This window comes from Chaetura pelagica, unplaced genomic scaffold, assembly GCF_000747805.2.
Source record: "Chaetura pelagica isolate M959 unplaced genomic scaffold, ChaPel_1.0 scaffold121, whole genome shotgun sequence".
In the NCBI taxonomy this organism is placed as follows: Eukaryota; Metazoa; Chordata; class Aves; order Apodiformes; family Apodidae; genus Chaetura; species Chaetura pelagica.
This window is the reverse complement of record NW_009954546.1, coordinates 2,233,722-2,255,818: the sequence shown is the minus strand read 5'-3', so window position 1 is coordinate 2,255,818 and position 22,097 is coordinate 2,233,722. Positions and strand designations below refer to the sequence as shown.

The 22,097-nt window shown below is 34.9% G+C and overlaps 1 protein-coding gene across 1 annotated transcript in view; it reads right to left on the bottom strand.

Moving 5' to 3' along the window:
* The window catches only part of RIT2 (Ras-like without CAAX 2), a 172,604-nt gene that overhangs the window by 41,971 nt on the left and 108,536 nt on the right, over window positions 1-22,097 (bottom strand). The gene's annotated exons all lie outside the window — the stretch shown is intronic.

Here is a 22,097-nt window from a genome sequence, read left to right as displayed (position 1 = left end):
TATTTCTTCTTTGCTTTTAGAGATTGTAATTTGCTGCTCATCTACAACAGTATTAAATTACTTTACCCTTCCTACACATGCACTTAGCAACTCCAGCTCTCTATATTGAATAGAGGAGTCATAGACTAATTTGAAACTTACTTGCAGCCTATTGCTCATAGGAGTCATTTTGCTATCTGGGAAACAAATAAGATGTAGCCTGATCTACCTCCTTCCACAAGGGAAGAAGCAGCAAACAATTATTATGTGTTAGTTAAAAGAGAAAATATTTTGCCTTTTTTTTTTTTTTTTCCCAAAACTTTTCAATGTTTCACCCAGACTCTTCCCTCCTATCCCCTTTTTTCTTTTGTCCAGATATGTTTTACAGGAATAGAAAAAGGAAGGGACACAACAGCATTTCTAATGAAATTTTTGGCTTAAGAGAAAAAGATAAACTTCTTACCTTGAATTTTCATTAAAAAAATATTTCTGAAAGGAGCCAGATTGACAGTCCTAGAGCTGAAACTATAGGACCAGTAAAATACTCTGACTGGTCTTTTCTCTCTGTATGTTTCTTGACAAAATATTCAGCCTATGGGAACTGAATTTAAATACCTATGTGCCTAAGTAAGTCTTTCAGAACTTGTAAAAAATATATCGAATGAATGCAAAATGAAGAATTAGGCCAAAATATTCAAGTAGCATTCTTCCTTCCTGCTACAGTCAAACAATTTCCAGAATTTGGGAAACACATATTCTTAAGAGAGTTTAATTACCTTGAAGCTATTTCCTGCAGGAAAGTAAACAAGACTAACTTTTCATTGAACATAGAAAAATTGACCAAGTGTGAAAGAAAAATACTGAGAGAAATTTAAAATACTCTTATTTTTGTGGATCCCTCAGTGGCTCTTGCATTTAAAGAAAATTAATGAAAATGCTGAATACTAAATGAGAACTGCTTCAAAAGGAAGTTGGGATTCTTGTCCCTTGAAAGGATTTATTTTTCCCTGATACACTAAGTTGAATAATTAACATTTTCAGAATATCAGGTTTCTAATTTAGAGTCTGCATCTAAAGCGGGTAATTAGGACCAATAATAACTATAATGGCTCACAAACACATAAGAATGTCTGTCTCATTTAATCCTATAGCGTCTGAAACCTTTCTAGCCTGGAAGAGATGTGACTGTGTGTAATACATAATGTACTTTCATGTGTTCTGTTCAATACTGTAACAACCAAAACCACACTGAAGAGAAATATTTTATTCAATCTTGAGGAAAGGTAGCTTATTTTAATATTGTATTTATTTGTAACAATGACCCAAAGAGAAATGTAGCAAAGACATAACTTGAAGTCAGTGTTGAAGTTACCCAGTTTGTGTCCAGTAGAGAAGCAGCTGGAGAGCTGATGATTTTGGAGAGTAATGGGACACTTCAGATGTCAGGGAGGTCTTAGAGGCATTGCACTGACCCAGGATTCCTCAGACTGTTTTCAGTGGCATGATTTTGTTACACGTTTTTGTACCTAGGACTACATTGACAAGAAAACCCTGCAGTGTTTCATCAAAGCATCAGAATACCTAAAGAGGAATAACTACCTTCCTCTCAATCTCCTGTCTGTTCCCCAGTTGTTATGGAAATTATCCTTCCATTGTGGATGAGGACGATACAGGCATCTCAATGTAATTTGAGCACCTAACATGATCAGATATTTTAAAAAATGTATTTACTCTTCCATGTGCATTTTTAGATACTTTTAAATGCCTACTGTCTTTTCCAAAAACCTCTCATCTGGGAGCCTCTATCTTGCTGTACAACTTTATTTATTTATTTATTTTACAAACGGTGATTAAGCATTTAGGCCACTTCAGTGTTCTTGCAAATATTAACCATGGCTAAAAAAAGCAGCCATAGTCCAAGTAAAATAAGTCACAACTGAGAAGTCATACCTTATTGATATACAGCACTGGAATTCAAGACAATGATCTAGATAGCTGTCTTAAAATTGGCACAAACATTTTTCATGATATATTACAAATTCTCAATAGGTTTTTGTCCTCCCTACCTGAAAGTGAGAAAAGTTATATGTTACTGTACCACAAAATGGATACAATAAGGAATGCTGAAGGACAGGAAATTACAGGAAGTTCTCAGGAAAATCCACACTGTACACTGGTGTGCTTCCATGTCCTATCTTCTAGTTCCTTTTCCTGGTGGGAGTGCATCAGACCTGATGATAGATATGTTTAGCACTTAGCTCACTTAGGTATGCAGCTGTGTATTGAACAGCAGCTAGCTGATGTCATACTGGATGCAGTACATCTGGCAAAGCACTCTTGACATGTTTGACATAAATTAGTCATATAAAAGGCATCATTGCTAAACTGTTTGAACATAAAATAAAGTTCACTTAATATTGCTGAATGAGCTGGTCAGGTAAGAGTCCTCTAGCTGTCCTTAATCTAACAGTAAATAAAACTAGAAGAATTATAGAGAGCAACCAGTCAAAATGCAATATGCCTTTCAGCTGAGCAGAACTTAGTGGATCCAATGCAAGGTCTGATGCTTCATTTTTAAAATTCCTTGAAATGAATGGCAATTTTGGCTATATCACTGCCATTAGCAACTAAGTATATGAAATTCCTGGTTATGGCTGAGGAGATACATTTACTTTTTTTTTTTTTTTAAATATGATCATTATACTCTGATAAAAAATTGAAAAAAGAACAAGGCTCCATTTTACAACTGTAGTAAGAGATGATGTGAAAGGGTGGCTGAGTCAGTTCAGCTGGGAAAAAAAGGGTGAAAGGATGTGAATATTTTAAAAATGCATCAGAAATTGAATAATGTCTCTTAAGTTTAGTCACCTATCAGTTAGGAACTAATTCTCAAGTCATTCTCTAGCTTCCTTTTATGCTCCAGAGCAAAGGTAAATAATAATTGGCCATGTGCACCACCTGTCTTGAATTTCTACTTTTGGGATTATTAGATAGCTCTCTGAATTTGTTTATTTCTATTGATTACAGAAAGATTGTAAAAAACAAATTGATTTAGAAAATAATTTTTAACCTCCTTACTTGTAGTAACATAATAGACATATTAACATTAAACATATTAACAATATTGAACATATTAAACCACAACAGATGTGTAAGATATTTTAACTAATGACTGATGATGCAGAAAAACTATGTATTCGGAAATGTAAAAAAAAGTTGGCCACAACTCTAAGCTGATTTTTTCAAAATAATGTAGAGAACTGAGACATAGTCTACTTTGTAGCTCAGTCCTAATCCTAAGAGAAATTACTGACTGCTGACCACAGTCACACTGACTGATTTTCAGCTTCTTTAAAAAATTGCTACAGCCAGGATGTCAGCTGACATTGCATGTAGGTACAATAGCTGGAAGATATTTTTGCTGTCATAAAATGTTTTATTTTATAGAAAACACTTTATTCTCTTAGCAGCTCTGTTAGCATTCACTTATTCATCTATGCCCTCTTTATATCTTTATTTTTTTTCCTAAGCTTTAAAATTTTCTGCTTTGTTTTTTTCTTTTGAGGACTAATATGACTTTCAGTAGAGACCATCAAGTCCTGAAATTAAACTGAAATAGCAGCACCCGACTAGTGAGCAAAATGCTAAAGACAGATTATCGCCATGCCACAGTGAACAATGTGTTACCTCCGGCTCATGTATTTAACACCAGAAGTAATTTTATTTTCTGCAAAATATTCCATAAGTGTGTTTGGTTGTTTTCACAGGAGCCTGTTACGTAAGAGTGGACAAAGAGTAATCAGGGAGGTAATGAAAAGAGTCACATGCTGATTCTGCTTTTTCTTTGAAATAGCAAGACAAGGCAACATCATCTCTGCTCTGGAAAGCATGCAGCTGTGGGCAAGATTACAAGTTAATGTGCTCTCTGGAAAGGAGTCTTGTTGCTCTTTACCAGCCAAAATTGTCTGTCTGTGTCTGGTTCCCTAGCTACACTCCCAGGGGATCAGGGAAGTGTGTCCTCATGTGCAGCAGTGTCATGGTAAAGCTATCTGAAGATACATTCATAGGGCAAATCCAAGTTAAATCTTAAGGCTAAAATAACTGAGCTGTATGAATCGCTAATGAGTCATGGTTTATCAGGCTTTGATTTGTACATAGCGACAGCAGTAAATGCCTGAAGTTTTTACAGCTTTTATAAAAGAAAGTGACATTTTGGCCTTCCTCAAGAAACATATTCTCTTTTGATTTGTCATGTCCAAAAGGATTCATGAAAGGCATGACAAAGGCCTTAAAGGACAAATTAGGAAGAGCCCAGTTTGACTGACAAGAGGAAAACAGGTTTTGCCTGCCTGACCCATGTCAAGTACGGACAACAAGCCAATGTAAAGGTCAGTGTGAACAACAGCCATGGGGAATTTAAGACTTCCAAAGACAAAACAGTAGGGCAAGTAGCTGTGAAGTCTTTTTGTGGCATGAAAATTGACTTCAATACAGAAGTCTATAAAAACCCCACAATACTAGCTAACTAGCTTTGCTGTCTCCAGAATTTTCTACTTGAATGCTATTAATACTCCCACTCCCTGTGCTGGCTCAGCTATTGTAACTAGAAGACCAGAACTTAAGTTCTGACCCTTTTTTAAACATACTTTCACACTACTCACAATCTAGTATCTTCACCATGAAGGTAAACTCATTATGCATTCTAAAGAGAAGATGCAATCTAAATCATGGTCTACCAGTGTCCCAAAGGGAAACAAAAACAACATTTCTGAGTATGTTGCATTTTTTTTGGTACAAATTATTTTTACCTTAGATTTTACCTAGAAAAAATTATATCACATTCCTTAGGATTTTTTCAGTGGAAAAAAATATTCCTTGAATGACTGATGAAGTTGAAAGTTCTTCACAGCTTGTAAACAACTTAAATATTGCATGGCATGTAAAAAGGCACTAAAAAAGGAAATTGATTCCAAAACTGAAAATGAGAAAAACAAAATCCCAATAAACTAAATTAACAAAAATCAAGAAGGGCAAGTTTGTACCGGTGATTCCAGCTGACCTCCATTAGAGGGTAATGACTACCCAATCAATAGTCCCTTTGTATAACTATGGACACAAATTGTCAATGGAAAATGGTTATCAATGAACATTACAGTTTGGCATAAAATTGTCCAAGAAGTGGGTGAAAATATATTTTTTTTTAACTTTGGAAAGCAAATATACAAACCAGGATTCATCAAAGTTGGGATTTGAGCAGTTTTCACCAGATAATATATCACCATTGTTGTTTAAATCCTTACTATTCAACTTAGTTAAATTATCTGGTTACAAAGTGGCTGCTAAATTATCACCTTCAGTGCAATTCTTTTTTGTTGGTGTATGGATTGTCAGAATTCCTAAAGAACCCCTACAAGCCTTGCATGGTGCTTGTGAAAATAAACATGCCACACTTAGCTGTTTGAGATCAGAATCAAATAAAATATTGTTTCTTTGCCAGCATAATAGAAAAGAGAGAAGCAAGGCCTTAAGCCTTAAGTTTTTGTTGAGATGCTGAACCTCCTGTTGATGGTGCATATATAATTTCAGAGGCCTAAACCAAATTGCAGTGAAATATGTGATGAAGGGGAGGAAGAAACTCTTTTATTGAATCCAAGCAATCTGGAATCTGGCCTTTGGTGAAGACCCTGCAAAAAAATAATTGAATATTATTCCCTAATCACTGCTCAAAAATCAGTCCGTAGCAGTTCTTCAGAGAAGTACCATATTATCTCAGAAAATATTCCTGATTTGTAATTTTTGCAGTCTATTTTATGTTCACTGAGAGACAGCAGTGGCTCAGTTATAGAATATATGACACATTTACTGCATTTTTACATGTATTCACTCCTCCTCCTGCAGTCAAAGAACACTGATCAAAGGTATCCCTAGGATATGGTTTCTACAGTTAGCACATGATTTTTTATACAGGTAATGTTTAACTGTTCCTTGTGATCCAGGCTGGGTTCTGCTCCTGTGTGGTCAGTCAGAATAAAAAAGGATTAACGTAAAAGGGCTACAAATTTGTTAATTTAAAATAGGATTATGAAGTACTTCCACACAAGAAGAAAGACGAAAGAGTTTCTATTGCAGAAAGATGGCAATCTGTATAACAGAACTGCCTAAAATTAGTTCATATACACTGTCTTGAAACATGCTTTTATGAATTCACAGCAGATACACTGCTTTAAATCAAGAGAATGTGCAGCTTCCCAATTACCCCCCAACATTTTTTTAGAATAATTTTTACATATTCTAATATTAACCACAAAGAGTATCAAATCAAATTACAATTCTATTGCTAATACTGCATTTAGACCTCATCCTTCTTGATGCCTAGAGAGTATTGTCCTTATTTTTAGTGACCAATAACATATTCTTTGTTCAAGTTGGTGACCCACCAGTGTGTTTGCAAGAACTTCACCACGAACTTCACAAGTTTGAATAAGTGCTATGGAATGAGTGACAATGTTATGGCATCAAACTAAGCAAAATAAAGTTGTGTTCTAACTCTCATATTTTTCCATTCATTTTCACCAAGCAGTAGGACAGTTTAAGATTGTTTGGTCAGAATGAGTGAATTTGGATTTCAGAATATGCTAATACCTTTGACTGCTCTTTCCCCAACCTTTTGCTTCCCCATGATTAATTTGCTATTACGAATTATCAGTTTACATCTGGACATGAAGCTCAGAGTGACACCAACCTCTGAATCAATTTACCCTGTGGTAGGGATATAGTCTGTTCCACCATTACCCACATTATCTAAATTGCTTGAACATGTTTATGCACAGCTAATGGATTTTACTGTAAGGAGTAATGTTTTGGCTAGACATAAATCTGGTTTTATGATGAATATATTAATAGTCTTTATGCATGGTTTGTTTGTACCTCCACACAGTGCACAACTGGCAGGCAGTATTTTTGGTGACTGATAATGTCTTTATAACATTAGATTCAGACGACTGTGGCCTTTGATTAAAACATATTAAACTTTCTGCCTGCTATTTCCTTGTTTGGGATTGATTAAAGAGATTATGATGTGTTTTCCTGGGTAAGGCTGCATGACTAATAACTGATGGTTCTCCTAGGAACAACCACGTTCATGAAACTGACTGACCACAATTTATGGACCTCACTTCTGTGACTTTTACTCCGTAAAAGAGAACTTTGTCCTGTAAAGCCAATGGGACTGCTGCCATGAGCAGCTTCAGATATCTCATGCATTCAGTTTACTCTTTCCAGTTAGAAAATGACAAAGCTTTGTGTGAGAGCAATATATACATTCAATGTCCTTTACATAGCTCCTCAAAGAATCTGTAATTCTTCAAGCAAATATTCCTCTTTATTTTCTACACATCTCAAAGACAAAATGTCTTTCTAATGCCTGCAATATTTTTCTAGCTCATTACCTCAGTTGTGCTGATGGAGAGGACCTGCGTTTTCTTCAGATAAAGCTCTTCTTGACTAACAGGGACAGATTTGCATGAACCATGGTGGTTGATCTCAGAGCCAGATAACAGATCATGGGGCTTGTTCTTTCCTAATATAGTTGTGTTCTTTATCCTTCTCAGTGAAAGCTCATGATTCCAGTACTGAAGTCCTCCCTCCATTCCCTGATATTAAATTAGAGCATATATTGATTCATTAAAATTATAAGTGCATATTTGTATGTTTGTGTATATATATACTGTAAGCATTCTACTATGTATTTACTTCTGCCTGTATTTCACATGCATGTGCTATGTTCAAGTAGCAGTTGAGACACCATTCAGTTGTGAAGTTGCAATTTCAGGTTAAAATGATGTATCTACTATCTGCCAAACATGAACAGATTCTGCCTACATCGTAAAGTTCTAAATGTGGGTCTACTAAGGAGCTAATACAGCTTTGATCTCTGCTAGCACTGGCTGGTGTATTGTGTTTCCAATATTCTTCTGTGACTCTGCAGCTTCATAGTGTCTTAATTTATATTGGAACAGCAATTTTCCCTTCTGTCCTGTAATTTAGCTATTAGCAACATGCAGTAGATGTTTATGATTTAATTGTATATTAAGTTGAGAGACCTAATGTAATGACCATTATTATCATTACTAGTAGTATCCATAAAGAAGGGATTATCTGTAATATGGCAATATCTGTAATGTGTGACATAAGGAAATGTGTGCTCCTTGAACATCTATAAAGTAAAATTAATCCTTTCTTCTGCTTTTCCCACATATTAAATATAATAAGCCTAACTTCAGATGAATGATAGGGGAAGCTTTCTGCTTTAGCATCTTTCTGCCATCCCTCCTTGCTAGTTATTGTAATTGGAAAATGTTCTGGAAAGTATGCTGGTAATAGCAGAAAAGGAGAAGGTGATGGACTTCTTGATGTATGACCTTACAAGAAAATAATCAAATGACAATGCATCTCTTCCAGAATAATGCTCACCATACTTAACAACTTTTTCAACACCAGAGACAAAATGTAGAGTGGAGAAACAACACCATGGAGGTCAGAACTAAGGTAAGGTATAAGCACTCGCTTTTATAAGCCAAATGTTTTAACTATGGTAAGCACTTCAGTAGCCACAGCTTGCAGCATTACTTTCTCTTTCATTTAATTTTGCAGGATTGCTGGACAGGGATAATATTGCTTAACCAATATGAACTTAGATGAGATCCAGCTTTGTTCCTTGCTGTGTTGAAAAGAGTGATGTTTGACTTTGCATGACAAGAAATAATGCACTGAATTCCTGTGTACCACCTTCCATGGCTAGGAACAGTAAGTCAGTCTAGCCATACAATATTGAAAGAGGTTAAATATGCTCTGCACACTGTAATAATTCACAAAATATATCAGGCAATAAAATCACATGATAACTCACTTTTCATGAGTGACCTTGTAATGAGAAGTGAAAATGGGAAAAAATAATCTATTTGCTTGACATAGATTGTAACTAGAAGGAAAAAAACTACCCCAGAATTAACCCATTCTTGTTATGATCACACAGTTGAACACAGTTTCTCCTTGGTTGTAGACATGAATGGTGGTTCTTGATTTTTTTTTACCTTCTTTTCTCTCTAGTACTGCTCTAGCACCATTACTAGGGAGCAGTAAATATAAATTAATTAAAAGAAATGTTTGAAAGTGCCCAGTTATCTCATGTCTTGTCCCATGGAACAGCTACATGATTGAATCACTGCCTAATAGCCAATACTAGGACAAAGGGCAATGAGTCCAAGCTGGAGCATAGGATTTTCCATGTAAACTTAAGGAAAATGTTTTCATTGTGAAGGTGACAGAGCACTGAAACAGGCTGCCTAGTGATGTTGTGGAGTCTCCTCTGGAGACACTCAAAACCTGCCTGGACTTGTTCCTGTGTGACCTACTCTAGGGGTTCCTGCTTTGACAGAGAGGTTGTACTAGATGATCTTTCAAGGTCCCTTCCAATCCTGGGTATTCTGTGATTCTGTGAAATAGAGCAAAGAATACCACAAAAATATGGACGTAAAGACGTGACTCAACTACATACCATTATATTAAAGCAGCAAGTAAAAAAATATTAAGATTGTGGCATTGCTGACATATTCTGGTAAACTACATCATGTAGTATCAAAGTGACCCTTGCCCATCTTGTCAGACCACATCAGCTTGTCTTTTGTTACTGTGTCTGTTGACAACACATTATGTGATGAAGCATGACATAATATGGAGGACAATGTGAAATGAAAAGATAATCTTTTGTGACACATATTGCATTAAAATACCAATAATACATGTAAGCAATAACATTTTGATTTCCTTGGAGGATCAGAATGACTGCCTCCCATTGTTATAAGGGAACATGTGCTTACAACTATGACTTACAATGAGTTGTAATGTAAATGGGCAGTAGCCTTTTATTTTGAATGAAAGTCAGGTCCTCTTATACTGAGGATCATTTTCTCTCACAATACATATAATTCTGTTCTGTTGTATGGAATTAGTAGTGAGAACTATTCCCTGGCTACCTTCTTTTCAGGAGAGAGTGGAAGTGATATGGTACCTACTGTGATATGTACAAGAAAATTCTGAAAGAAAGCCACCGGAAAAAAGGCTTCCAATTTCCAGAGAGCTGGAGCAGAGCAACCCACTCTGCCTTTCACATCAAGTTTAACAGAACTGTCCTTAGCTGGGAGCAACATATGGGCATGAGGAAAAAAAATGAAAATAAAAACTAAAAAAAGTGTCAAGAGGGAGCAATACAGAAGAAGTGGCAGATGAAGACTGATGGTGCAGCAGCAATAAGGAGAAAGGAAGCAGATGAAGTTTTACTAGTATGAATTATAAAGAATAACAAAATAATATTTAATTGAGGTTGGAAACTATGGGAAAATGTGCTTGAAAGCAAACAGTTCAAACAAAGGCACTGACGTGGAAGAGAAAGCTGGAAAATGAAGAAGAATTTGAAAGACTGGGCTGTTCAGAAGAGAAGGACGTCCAGCCCAGTGAGAGGCCCTCTCTTCGTGTTTCAACTGTTCCATACACTACTATTTTTATTTTAATTTCTGTGTTTTTTCCTAACACAGTCCACCAGATACTGTTTTGTGGATTTCTTTTTTTTTTAAAAAAATTATTATTCTATTTATTTTATTTTATATAGCATCTTGTCCAGATATGGCTAACTACCTACCTTTCTTTCATACTTTTTAACTGTCCTTAAAAAAACATTTTTTAAGAACCTCATTCTGTGCTAAGACATTGATACATTTAGTATCCAGATTATCTTTTTTTTGCTTGTTGTTTGCCAATGCAGTTAGTGCTTTGAAACTGTAAGTAACAGATATTTATAAAAATACAAATCATAAGAACAAGGTAAATGGAGAACAATTTTTCACTTTCAAAAGGCAAACAGAAAACAACAAAATAAACCCAGATATTTGTTATGTGACAGAACTGAGCTTCAAACATGTAAAAGTTTACATTATTCCCAAATGAGATTTATGAATTTCCTAGTATAAAAAATCACTGAGGACTAATAAATGCAAAAAAACTTTCCTTCCAGCTCAATAAGCCTTCAGGCTAGTAGAGGTTTGAGACTTAGAGTGTATTCTGAAAAAAAAAAAAAAAAAGGTCATTATTTGTTCTACTGACCTCCCTGGGATCTGCTGTTAGGCACCATCTGAGACCAAAGGCTGGAGGAGCGTGTTTTGTCTTGCAAGGCTGCATTATCTGGGCTTTGTCCCTTTCCAGAATGGAAAACAGTATGGATGCATCAACACAGTTCTGAGCAGAGTCTAATTCAGCAAGACTAATTAGTGCTTTGAACAGTGTCTACAGAAGAGACTAAATTATTGTTGTGCTATAAATTATCTCTGCATTTCTAATCTCCACAGTTTGGTTTATTTTATATTAGGTCTGGGATCTCTGTATTATCCACACAGACATATATACAGTATCTTTGTTAAAACTTTTGTTTTCTTTTTTTTTTCTACCAGTGCTTAAAATAAATGGAGAAAAGATTAATTTAAAATTGTATACCTATGTATTTTACATTATAAGTTCACTTCTCATTATTGTGTGCATATTCCTCTTCAGGCAACTTTCCGAGCTGTATTAACTAAAACTGTCATCCAACATATAAAATATTTTTCCTATGTTCTTTCATATTTGCAGCCTCAGTCAAACTTTTTATCAAACCAAGAATGGATCCATTTCCTGTCAATAAAATTGACATTCATTTCTTTTTAACAAACTGGCTGAGCAACCGAAGTAATAATTTTTAGGAAATTGATTTTTTTGTAATTTGTTTTCTACTAAGGTTCTGTTTCAGGTGATAGATTTATTAATGTGATATTTTTACTTCTCTTTTGTTGAAATATTTCTTTTCATTAATTAACTAGCATTTATTTAAAAATTAATATGAACTGGCAGATATGAGCTAAATATCATCCTTCAAGCAATTAAGGAATTAATTATTATTTAGAAATATATTCTCCTTCACATTCTGCATTCTTTAATTCCTCATAAAGGAAATCAACATATCCTGTTAAACTATTATAAACTCGGCAATGGTTTTTTACAAGCTATAACTATAGTTCTGATTTTTGGTTGTTTGTTTTTTTATGAATCAGTCTTCTCTAGATCAGCATGAAGTGAGGGTGACAAAAACATAAGTATCAGTCACTGACAAAATATACTACTGAGAAGTAGAACACACTTTTGCTGTGACTTTTCCTTAGAACAAGGCTCCTTTATTTTGTATTTCAAAGCAAGATGATATAGACTATTATAATTTCTGACTTGGAAGAGAAAAGAAGTAGCTCTTAGCCAGAGAAGAGGAGAAAAGTGCATGTTTATTCTTTTTCTCTACTGCTGTCATTTTTTGAAAGGTGTCCTGAGTTCTGTGGTAGATCTCCTCCACTCGTCTCCTCCTTTAGAAGCCAGACTTCTCTTGCAGCTGCCCTTTCCAAGCTCAAGAATTTGTAGCTCTTTCTTATCACACACAAATCCACTCTGATGACTGAGAATAATGTTTATACAAAATACATTGACTTAAAAGCGTCAAGAAGGAAATAAACCCACAATGAATGGAAGAACTGGAGAGCAGTTTATTCAAATGGCTTCTAAAAATGAAACAGCACTGCACTAGCATCCGCTGGCCACAGGCCAAGCACAGAGCTTTTATTACCCTATGCCGTTAATGCATGTGTAATATGCTAATTAGTGTATGTTATTTCAGTCCTTATTGAGTTGTTTCGTTATACATACCCTTGAAGTGGTGAGAGAAGGATGGGAAAAAGATATATTCCTGTGGCAACTGAGCAGGTGAGATAGTAGAAATTAGAGTATAAACTTCCTAAACTTTTAATCAAAATACTACAAGTTCTATGAACAGGGTTTTTTTGCATTAATATTTTCTCTACTGCTCTTCTTCACTGAAGTCTCTACATTTTCTTCCTCTAAATACAGCAGTTTTTTTTTTTCCTTCTCTCCTCCAGATGACTGCAACAAAGAAACACCATTGCTAACCTCAAGCCATGCAAGACAGACCTGATAAGGCAGAAATATACAAGCTCTGTGAGCACAGTGATTTTTGAAAACACAATTTAGATTTGAGGCCCCAGTTTTGCATCATTAAGAACTGGTTCTTGGGTGGCATTATCTAGTCAATGTCCCTCTTCAAATTGCAATTAGTGCTATAACTGAAAGTAAACTCAAGTCATCGTAAAACTCAATCATCCAAGCTCTTATTTCTGTAAAGCTACAAAATAGATTCTGTTTTTCCTTCTACATAATGGCTTCAGATGAAACTTTAAGAGACTTTAGGTATTTTCAGTAGGTTTTTTGTTGTTGGTTTTTTTTGTTTGTTTTTTTTTAATTGTCACTCTTTTGTACTTTTAAAAACTAAGTGACAATGAAAGCTCTCAGGTAGACAAGCCTGGAATCTATTTTCCTCTTTTCGTAATTGTCTCTCATCATCAGTCATCCTACAGAGGTCACTGGGATTGCTCTTAAGGCTTTCTGGGGGGTGAATCAAGCCCTTCACTTTTTGTGCCAGCTGACCCTATGCAGTGATATTCCCTCCTGCTACCATAGGTCACTGCATTTCAATGCCATAAGGTAGTGAATAGTTGTTATAACTTTGCAGTTTACCCCTCTGTTTAGAATTCTCTGGGCTTCCAGATTCTCTGAGGACTCTTGTACTTGTGATGATGATTTCCATAGAGAAAAGGCCCTTTAAGGTTTCCTGGTACTCTTTGCATTTCATATTGGTCAATGAAGCATTGTCAAATTATTTTCTGTCAGACTACAGATTTCAATGATCTCTGAATGTCCTATTTTATTTTTCTTATTATATATTTATTTTTAAACTTGCATATAATATAATTTTTAAACCCTTTATTTTGGCATAGTTCCACACAGACACAGGTAGTATGCCTATTATGTTATATACAAATATTACCATACATTGTGAGATGTCATCTGATATCCACACAGAGGAAATGTTCCTCATTACTTCACCTGTTGATTAAATATATGTGCAGATTAGAAAAACCTACCTATATTAAAGTGCTTTGAAAGGACATTATAGATTTCAGTCTAAATCCGGGATGGTAGAAAAAGCAGCTAATCAAAATAGGTTTCATAAATCACCCAGACATGGGAACTGCAAACAAAAATACAGTATAGTTAACTGATTGTTATAACATATTTGAGCTTGACTGTGAAGCTGTTTACTACCAGACACGGATTATGGGGAACGTTAGTGGAATTCCTTTCATTTAATTTGATTAAATATATGTCAAGTTCATAATATTTACAGCACTTGAAATTGCGTTATTTAGTCATAATTATAACTGGACAGAATATACAACTTTGTTTCTAAATAAATTCTAAAAGCAACTGCTTTTAGTAGATGCTGTTCATGGAAAATCCAATCTATTGAAGTGTTATAAACAGAATTATTTTCATTTTTTATATATGGTTTTGTGAGTATAAATACTGTGGAAAAAAAAATGTACAATGTTAGTTGAAACCTCAGTTAATGTAAAAAAAAAACAACCACAAAACCAGCTCAATTAGAAATATTCCAACCACACCTGCTCATTGTAATAGGCAGCAAATTATCAAATAAATATGTTGGCAGGACATGGTCCCTGATGAACTATTGACAGCCAGAGGAACATTTGTTATGGGGTTAGATAGTCTTTAAAATGATCTCTGAGCTTTTCACTAATTCCCTGGCCTATAATATGTTAATAGATAACGCTTCCCAGCCCAAGAGTGTTTTTCTGTCAGTCATTCTCTACAGATGTTCTTTGTCTTAAAACATCTGCAGTTGCCATGTGCCTCTGTAGGTGCATGGCTAGCAGGAGCAGCTAATGGGGTTTTCAACTTGCATTTCAATTTTCTCTTTTTCCACCTTAGGAATCTAAATAATTGAATTTTTTTTGTGAATTAGAAATCCCATTGAAACCCCTGTACACAATAATCACTAAATTATTCAAATAGTTCTCCTGTAATCATTGATACAGTAATTGGAATTTCTTTTGCACTGTGTATACTGATTATATTCCCAAGAGAAAGAAAATCTCTTACTGTAATATTTTTCTCTTCTATTCCATTATTCTCTTTTATTTTTATTTTTTTTGCTTAATTTTATTTATTTATTTATTTATTTTCAACTGGAAGAATAGCTAGAATCTTTCTGAAGTTTTCAGAATAGCTAACCCTCATCATTATCTGGCCAACCTAATAATCCACAGAAGAGTTATTCAGAAACATGGCAGCAGAAATGCTGTTGCTGCCTGCTTTCTGAGCATCAAGGAATGCAGCGTCACAAGGTGGGGTTTTTTACACTAATATGTTGTCTTCAGTTACCAAAGGCTGTCCAAATACAGTAAAGAACAAGTATGAACAAGAATATATTCTCTGGGTCACAAGAGGGAAGACTGTCACTAAACATTGGTACTTCTGAGGATGTTGTGCTTTCACATCTTTCCCAAGATGCAGTTGCCCTTACACTGGACTCCACAGGAGCTCTGGAATATGTAAACAACTCCAGACAAGAAGGGGCTCAAAAAACACATTTGCAATGTGCAATAGGTTATTCAGTAAAACCCTGGGTGTGTGCCACACTACTGAGCTCCTTGAATCAGGGTGTTGATTAGCTGCTTGTATTTGTGCATAGTCTTCCTCTATTAACACAAGAATCCCACAACATAGTAATCAATGAAGAAAAAGTGGGTGTTCAGAAGGGATCATTCTGTAGTTAGAACAAAAAATATTCACAGTGGCCATGAGAAGCAGACAATAAACTTGCTAAGACTAGCTAGCTGAACATGAGGGCTTTTTAAAAAATGAGTTCTTCTGTGAGACATAGTAACTTCATGAGCTGATCAAGGAAAAAAAAAAAAAAAAAAAAAAAAAAAAAAATTTGATTGATAAGAAATTAAATTATAACTGACATTTAAAAATAGAAAGAATATGCAACTGAGGGCTGATTATATTAAAAACACTTAGAATATCATGAGATTCTATTCATTCGTGAAAATTAAAACTTTAATGAAGGAATATGGAAATTACTTTGCCAAAATTATATTACATGATCTTGATCTCCCAGTGGTACTGAAGGAAGGTCCTGCTTTTCCAAACTATGTGTAGACAAAAAACATCCCTAGACTTACATCATTAAATGTGGCATGGAAGTAGTAAAAATAATGAGTTAACATTGCCTGGATACTGGCACAGTCCCTTGCCCAGTGGAAGATTGAATCATGACTCCACACAGCTTCTCTTCCTGTAGGTTTTTTGAATTCTCAAATTTTTTAGTTCTTACCACAGTTTATTAAGTTTTGTCAGGTTCTCCTGAACATGAAATGAGGCCAGATACATTACTACAACATTCACTGCCTGAGAAAAAATGATGGTAACAAATTGCAAATCAACATAACCCCACTCTCGTCTCTGAATTATTGAGCACAAAGCTAAAACCTTTGAGAGGCTTAAACAATCCATCACCTTCTAAGATTTCATTAGAATATTAGCCCACGATATGTAATGATCTTTCCTATCCATTTTAATTCCTGTTAACTGTTTAAATAGAATATGAGTAATAACTTTTTAATGTTCACCACAGAAGGTAACTAAATCTTTAATGGACTCCTGGTGCAACTGGTTTAATATTTAAATTTAATTGAGGTTTATGCAAAAAGAAAATAAAATAAAAGAAAAGAAAAAAAAAAACAACAAAAAACACAGAACAGAAACATTCCCTCTTCAGTATATAAAATAGCTACTATATACTTTTTTACAAAACAGAAAAAAAAATTGAAGCCAGCTGTGTTTCCTACCTCAAATAGTGTAACCCTGTTTAATCAATTGTGAGTATTGTTTTCTCAATATATAAATATATATATATAAAATATAAATACAAATACATATATATGTTCTTATATATACTAATTAAAATCAGACTATTATTTTTAAAGTGCACAGAACTTTCTGCCTTGTCTCTTAAACACAGATACTTCGTTATTATCCTTTGGTCTTCCAGTAAACATTCATTTTAAATATTTACTAAAGACTGCCTTGGACCAGACCTACAATTCCACCTTCCATTTAATTCTGAATTCTAGGATGTGCCTTGTCCAGTTCTTCTGATTTATGGATATTTTAAGGTTTAACCTTAACTTTAACTATGACAATTTTTCACTTCCACTCTGTCACCTCCTGCACACATCTTTCCATTGCTCATTTTCAACACATCCACAATTAAAACATATACAGGGTATTAGTTTTACTTTGCAGCCACATAGTGTGTCAGCCACAGCCTCTCTTTATGATTGGTCCCACTTCATCCTTGTAAATTATCTTGTAATTTATCTTAGATTAGTAATTTCTGCTGTTATATTTTTATTTATTTAATGACTTATCTACCTACCTGCCTAATATATCTTACAAAATACACCATCTGGCAGTTCTCAATTTATGTGTTTCCTGGCCTTATCTCACCTGAAGAAAACCCAACCTTTCCCCATGTCTTTTAGCCAGCTAGATTTGTTGTTTAGCTCTTTCAGTATCCAGGTTGTTTTGAGAAACCAGGTAAATCCGTAGGTCGGACAGCAAAGCCTCTCAGAGATAGCGTAGGTGCAGAAGTATTATATTTATAAGCTTCTCACTGGTGAAGGCATGCAACTCATTTCTTAGCACTCAATTAGTTTTTCAGGAATGACTCCAGCTACAGCTAGCAGCTAAGGGGTTTGTATATTCAAGACTTAAGTGATGACCCACTGTGTACAACCATCTGTAACAGTTGCCTTTCAAAGGCTTCACAGCCCATCTCATGTACTACATTTAAAAGATCAGACTACCTGTTAAAACAAACCTTTGTTATTTCTGATGGGCCATGCACAGTGCTCAATGGTGAAATCAAGGACAGTTTTATAGCTGAAACTCATGTTCCCTCTTCATGCTTATGAGGCAGTAAACTTTGCCATGAAGCCGTCAAGCACCATGCTCGGATGAGGTTGTGTTTTTCTTGTACAAGGATTACATTAGACCTGGTTCCTAGCACATGACATCACCTGTTCAGAGAAATTCACAATGTATGATATTACACTCTAGGCATTTAATGACCCAGATTTATAATAACTGAAACATCATATGAAGTATTTGAATAAAGAGTAAGGTTGACAACTTTATTTCTCAGATGCAATAGGTTTTTTTAAAAAGCCACTAAGCAAGTTTTTATCCAAGGCTTTATTATAGCCAACACAGGAATAATTTATTTTAAGGATCTAAAACTGAAATATCACGTTTCATTCCAGGAACCAGATTATTTTTCTTTAAACTACTTTTCCAAGATGAATATACAGCAGAATGTATGTAAGAAAAAATCATATAAAGAAAAATATTGCCAAAAAACCCCCCATTAAGCTAATCATGTATCACCCCTTCTATGTTGAGAATGAACCACATGTGACAGATGGTGAACATTTTGCTTATTGTACTTCAGGAAACCACTCAGACAAGACATTATTGAGAGTCAGACAAATATATATTTGCAAAGGAATGAAATTAAGTGACTCAATAAGTTAAATAAATAAATTATTATGGAATAACCCATTTCCTGTGATTATTGAAGAGTAAATATAGCTTCAAATACCTATAAAAACCATTCTGAGGCTCATCCTAAGGTTCAGAATATATCCTGGTAATAGATCTAACTTTGTCCCTATTTTGCCACTCTAAAACTGAGATTTTGAGGTCTTCTTCTGAATTTAGCAAAATAGAGTTCATCCATAATTCATACAGTGATCCTACAAGGACTATCAGCAACAAAGAGGATATGTAGAAGGTCAATACTACACTGTCATCTCCTTAGCTTTAATCTTTTCAGAAGTGCTGTAAAACATAGTTTTCACTTTGGTCAGAATGTCTTATTTAATATACATTTCTGGTTGTGTATAATATTTTAAAAATGCATTAAATTGAGTCTGTTCAGAGAACTGCAAATTCTGCTCCATGGAAGGCAGCTCTTCACTGGCTAAAGTCTACCTAAATTCTTTTAATGGGAAGTCCATGCAAACCTCAGACAGTTCAAGGGTGACTTTTAATATTAACAGATAAACCTTTTTTTTTTTTTCTTTTTTTTTTCTGCTTGACCTCTGCTAGACTTCTTTGTTCTATTATCCAACTTCCTTACTGTGGTTTTGAAAGTTTTAACTGTATTTATGAAGTGCTTGTGATTCCCAAATTTTAGACTCAACATAAATCTTCATTGTTATTGTAACTATCATCCACATCTATGCAACTTTTCCTAAAAACTAGTTATTTCTCCAGATGGTGGTTGGGTCTGCAGGAAAGTTCTGTAGGAAACAATTAATGAATAGCATTTTCACCACTGTCCTTCTTAGATCATATGTGTATGCACCTGCTAGGAAATTTGCCACAAAAGATTATTATTTCTGATCCTATGTAACAGATTGTTTCTGTGTAACTGTTCAGTCTCTCCCTAATTTATCTCTGTCTACTACAGATGCTCTTGATTAAACAACTATTGTTCTGTTCTTACAATTGCTTTGTTTAAGCACACTATACACAATATCAAAAAATAAAAACACAAAACCCCACAAGGAATACAGCTGTTTCTACCTGTATACTCTGAGAGATGGGCTGCTGTGAACTTCAGTTTCACTGGGACTTTATATGGACATATCCAATAATTTAAGAATAGCTAAGATAGATGAGATTTTCAATCCTTACATCTGAGCTGGTCATCTTGACTGCATTTTCTGTCAGTTAAAAGAAATCAACATTCTCACATATGGTTCATTCAGAGATCCTCTTTAGGATGCTGTTCATCCTGCTGTAGAGCCCTACATTATGTATTTCCAAAGACAGGAAATATTAGTCCCACTCTAATCGTGTTAATGGATGTGAATTTAAGATCCGGCTCTGTGAGGACAGTAACAGGGGATATCTCTACTTGGGCAGGTCTCAGCTTCCTTCTGCATGCTGCCAGATGCATCTAGTCAGGGAATAGTGAAGATTCAATTCTAATCTAAACTCAGACATCAACAGAGCAGGACATAGTGTCATAGAGATTAAACAATACAGTTTACAGACAAGAGCTTTTATTGCAAATAACAATCGGCTATGTTTATTTGAAACCACACAGGATGTTGTTAATTTATTAGCATTTAAAAGAAGAGAGGTGACGTCCTTGCTAATAATAATCATGACTCTCATAGAGCTGTTGGAACAAGTTCAGAGTGGGGCCACAAAGATCATCAGAGGGCTGGATCAGCACTCCGATGGAGACAAGCTGAGAGAGTGGGGGCTCTTCAACCTGAAGAAGACAAGGCTCTAGAGAGACCTTTGAGCACCTTCCAGTACATGAACGGCCTACAGAGAAGCTGGAGAGGAACAAGAGCATGGAGTCATAGGACAAGAGGGAATGGTTTTAAATAGGAGGAGGAGAGATTTAGGTTAGATGTTAGGAAGAAATCCTGTAGTGTGATGGTGGTGAGACACTGGCAGAGGTTGCCAATGGAAACTGGGGATGACCAACCCCTTGAAGTGTTCAGGGCCAGACTGGATGGGACTTGGAGCAACCTGACCACTCCCAGGTCAGTGAGAGGTTTCTTTAGCCATGCCAGTGGGGTTGGAACTCAATGATCTTTAAGGTACCTTCCAACTCTAACCAATTCTATGATTCTATGATTCTGTGATTCTAATGAATGGTAGAAACAACATCTCTTAATGCATGCATACATGACTGCATTACTCTATCTGGTTACAGCCTTACAGATTATCACTTCCATAAAACGTACATAAAACAAAGATGGGGGACAGAGAAGACTATAAAGTAGACTCAGATCTCATTTGTCAAAAAACTGAAGATCTTCTGTGTCTATAACAATACAAAAGCTTTTTTCCTGGTGGAAGCTCTATAATACTAATTGAACTAACCTGAATTGAATGTGATGAGACAGATTATTTTTTTTTTTACTGGGGTGAGAAAAACTTAACCTGCAATATAAACTGCAGAATTTTCATTATACTTTTCTTAATTTTCTTTCTAAAATGGTAGGAAAACGACCCTTATTCTGGAAAAAAAACTATATTCCTAGGAGCCTATGTTAAACACAATGTACCTAGAAGTCTAATGGATGCACTCTTCTAAAGTAATTGCAAACCAATCAAGTAGCCAGTGTTACTAGTTATTCATCCAGATCTGTTTCTAATTACCATGCATGTTGTCCTAAAAAAATGCTATCATCTACATTATTGAGCCACAGACCCAGAGATCTCAATACCTATTTTTGAAATATAAATATCAATGCTGTCTGTGCCGTGTTAATAAGCAAGACAGAACTGTGAAAAAAAACTTAGAAAGAAAAAGAGGAAAAAAAATCCCTTCTGAATGGTTGGGTTTGTTTTGTTTTGTTTTGTTTTTCTTTTGTTGTTTTTTGGTTGGTTGGTTGTTGTTTGTTTTTTTCATACTTCTAGAGGAGTTACACTATCACTGTCACATTATGTCATATAGAGTGAAAATACAATCATCTCTACATGCAACAAAAGTTACAGCTTCTTTGCAAAGATATAGAATCAGACATAGGTACTAATTAAAATTAAAAATGGAAACAATAAAAAACACTACAATTATGCAAATTATAACTGTTTTCTACATCCCTGATGAGTATTCCATCCAGTGCTCCAACACATACAACTTAGAAAACTGCTTATTACAGTTTTAATATAAAGATTTGGACCACCCACACTCTAGTGTATTAAGTATACTTGAAAATAGAGGAGAAAACAAGTATTTTTCTTCATATGTCTAAGATTGTTTTCCCAGCTTCACTCTCCTTTATGAAACTCAGCTGCAATTATGCTAGTTTCAAAGTGCTCTGAGAAGTTTCTTCAACCACACCTTTTGCACATAAGAAATGTTCATAAATGCAGATGTGTGAAGGTGTTAAGAAGATCTAGTACTAATTTTATAGTCTTCAAAGAGCAGGTGAACTTAAAAAAACCTCTTGTTTTAGTGATTAGGACATGAGATTAATGTGGTATATTGTTGTTAATTAAAAAAAAAAAGTGTC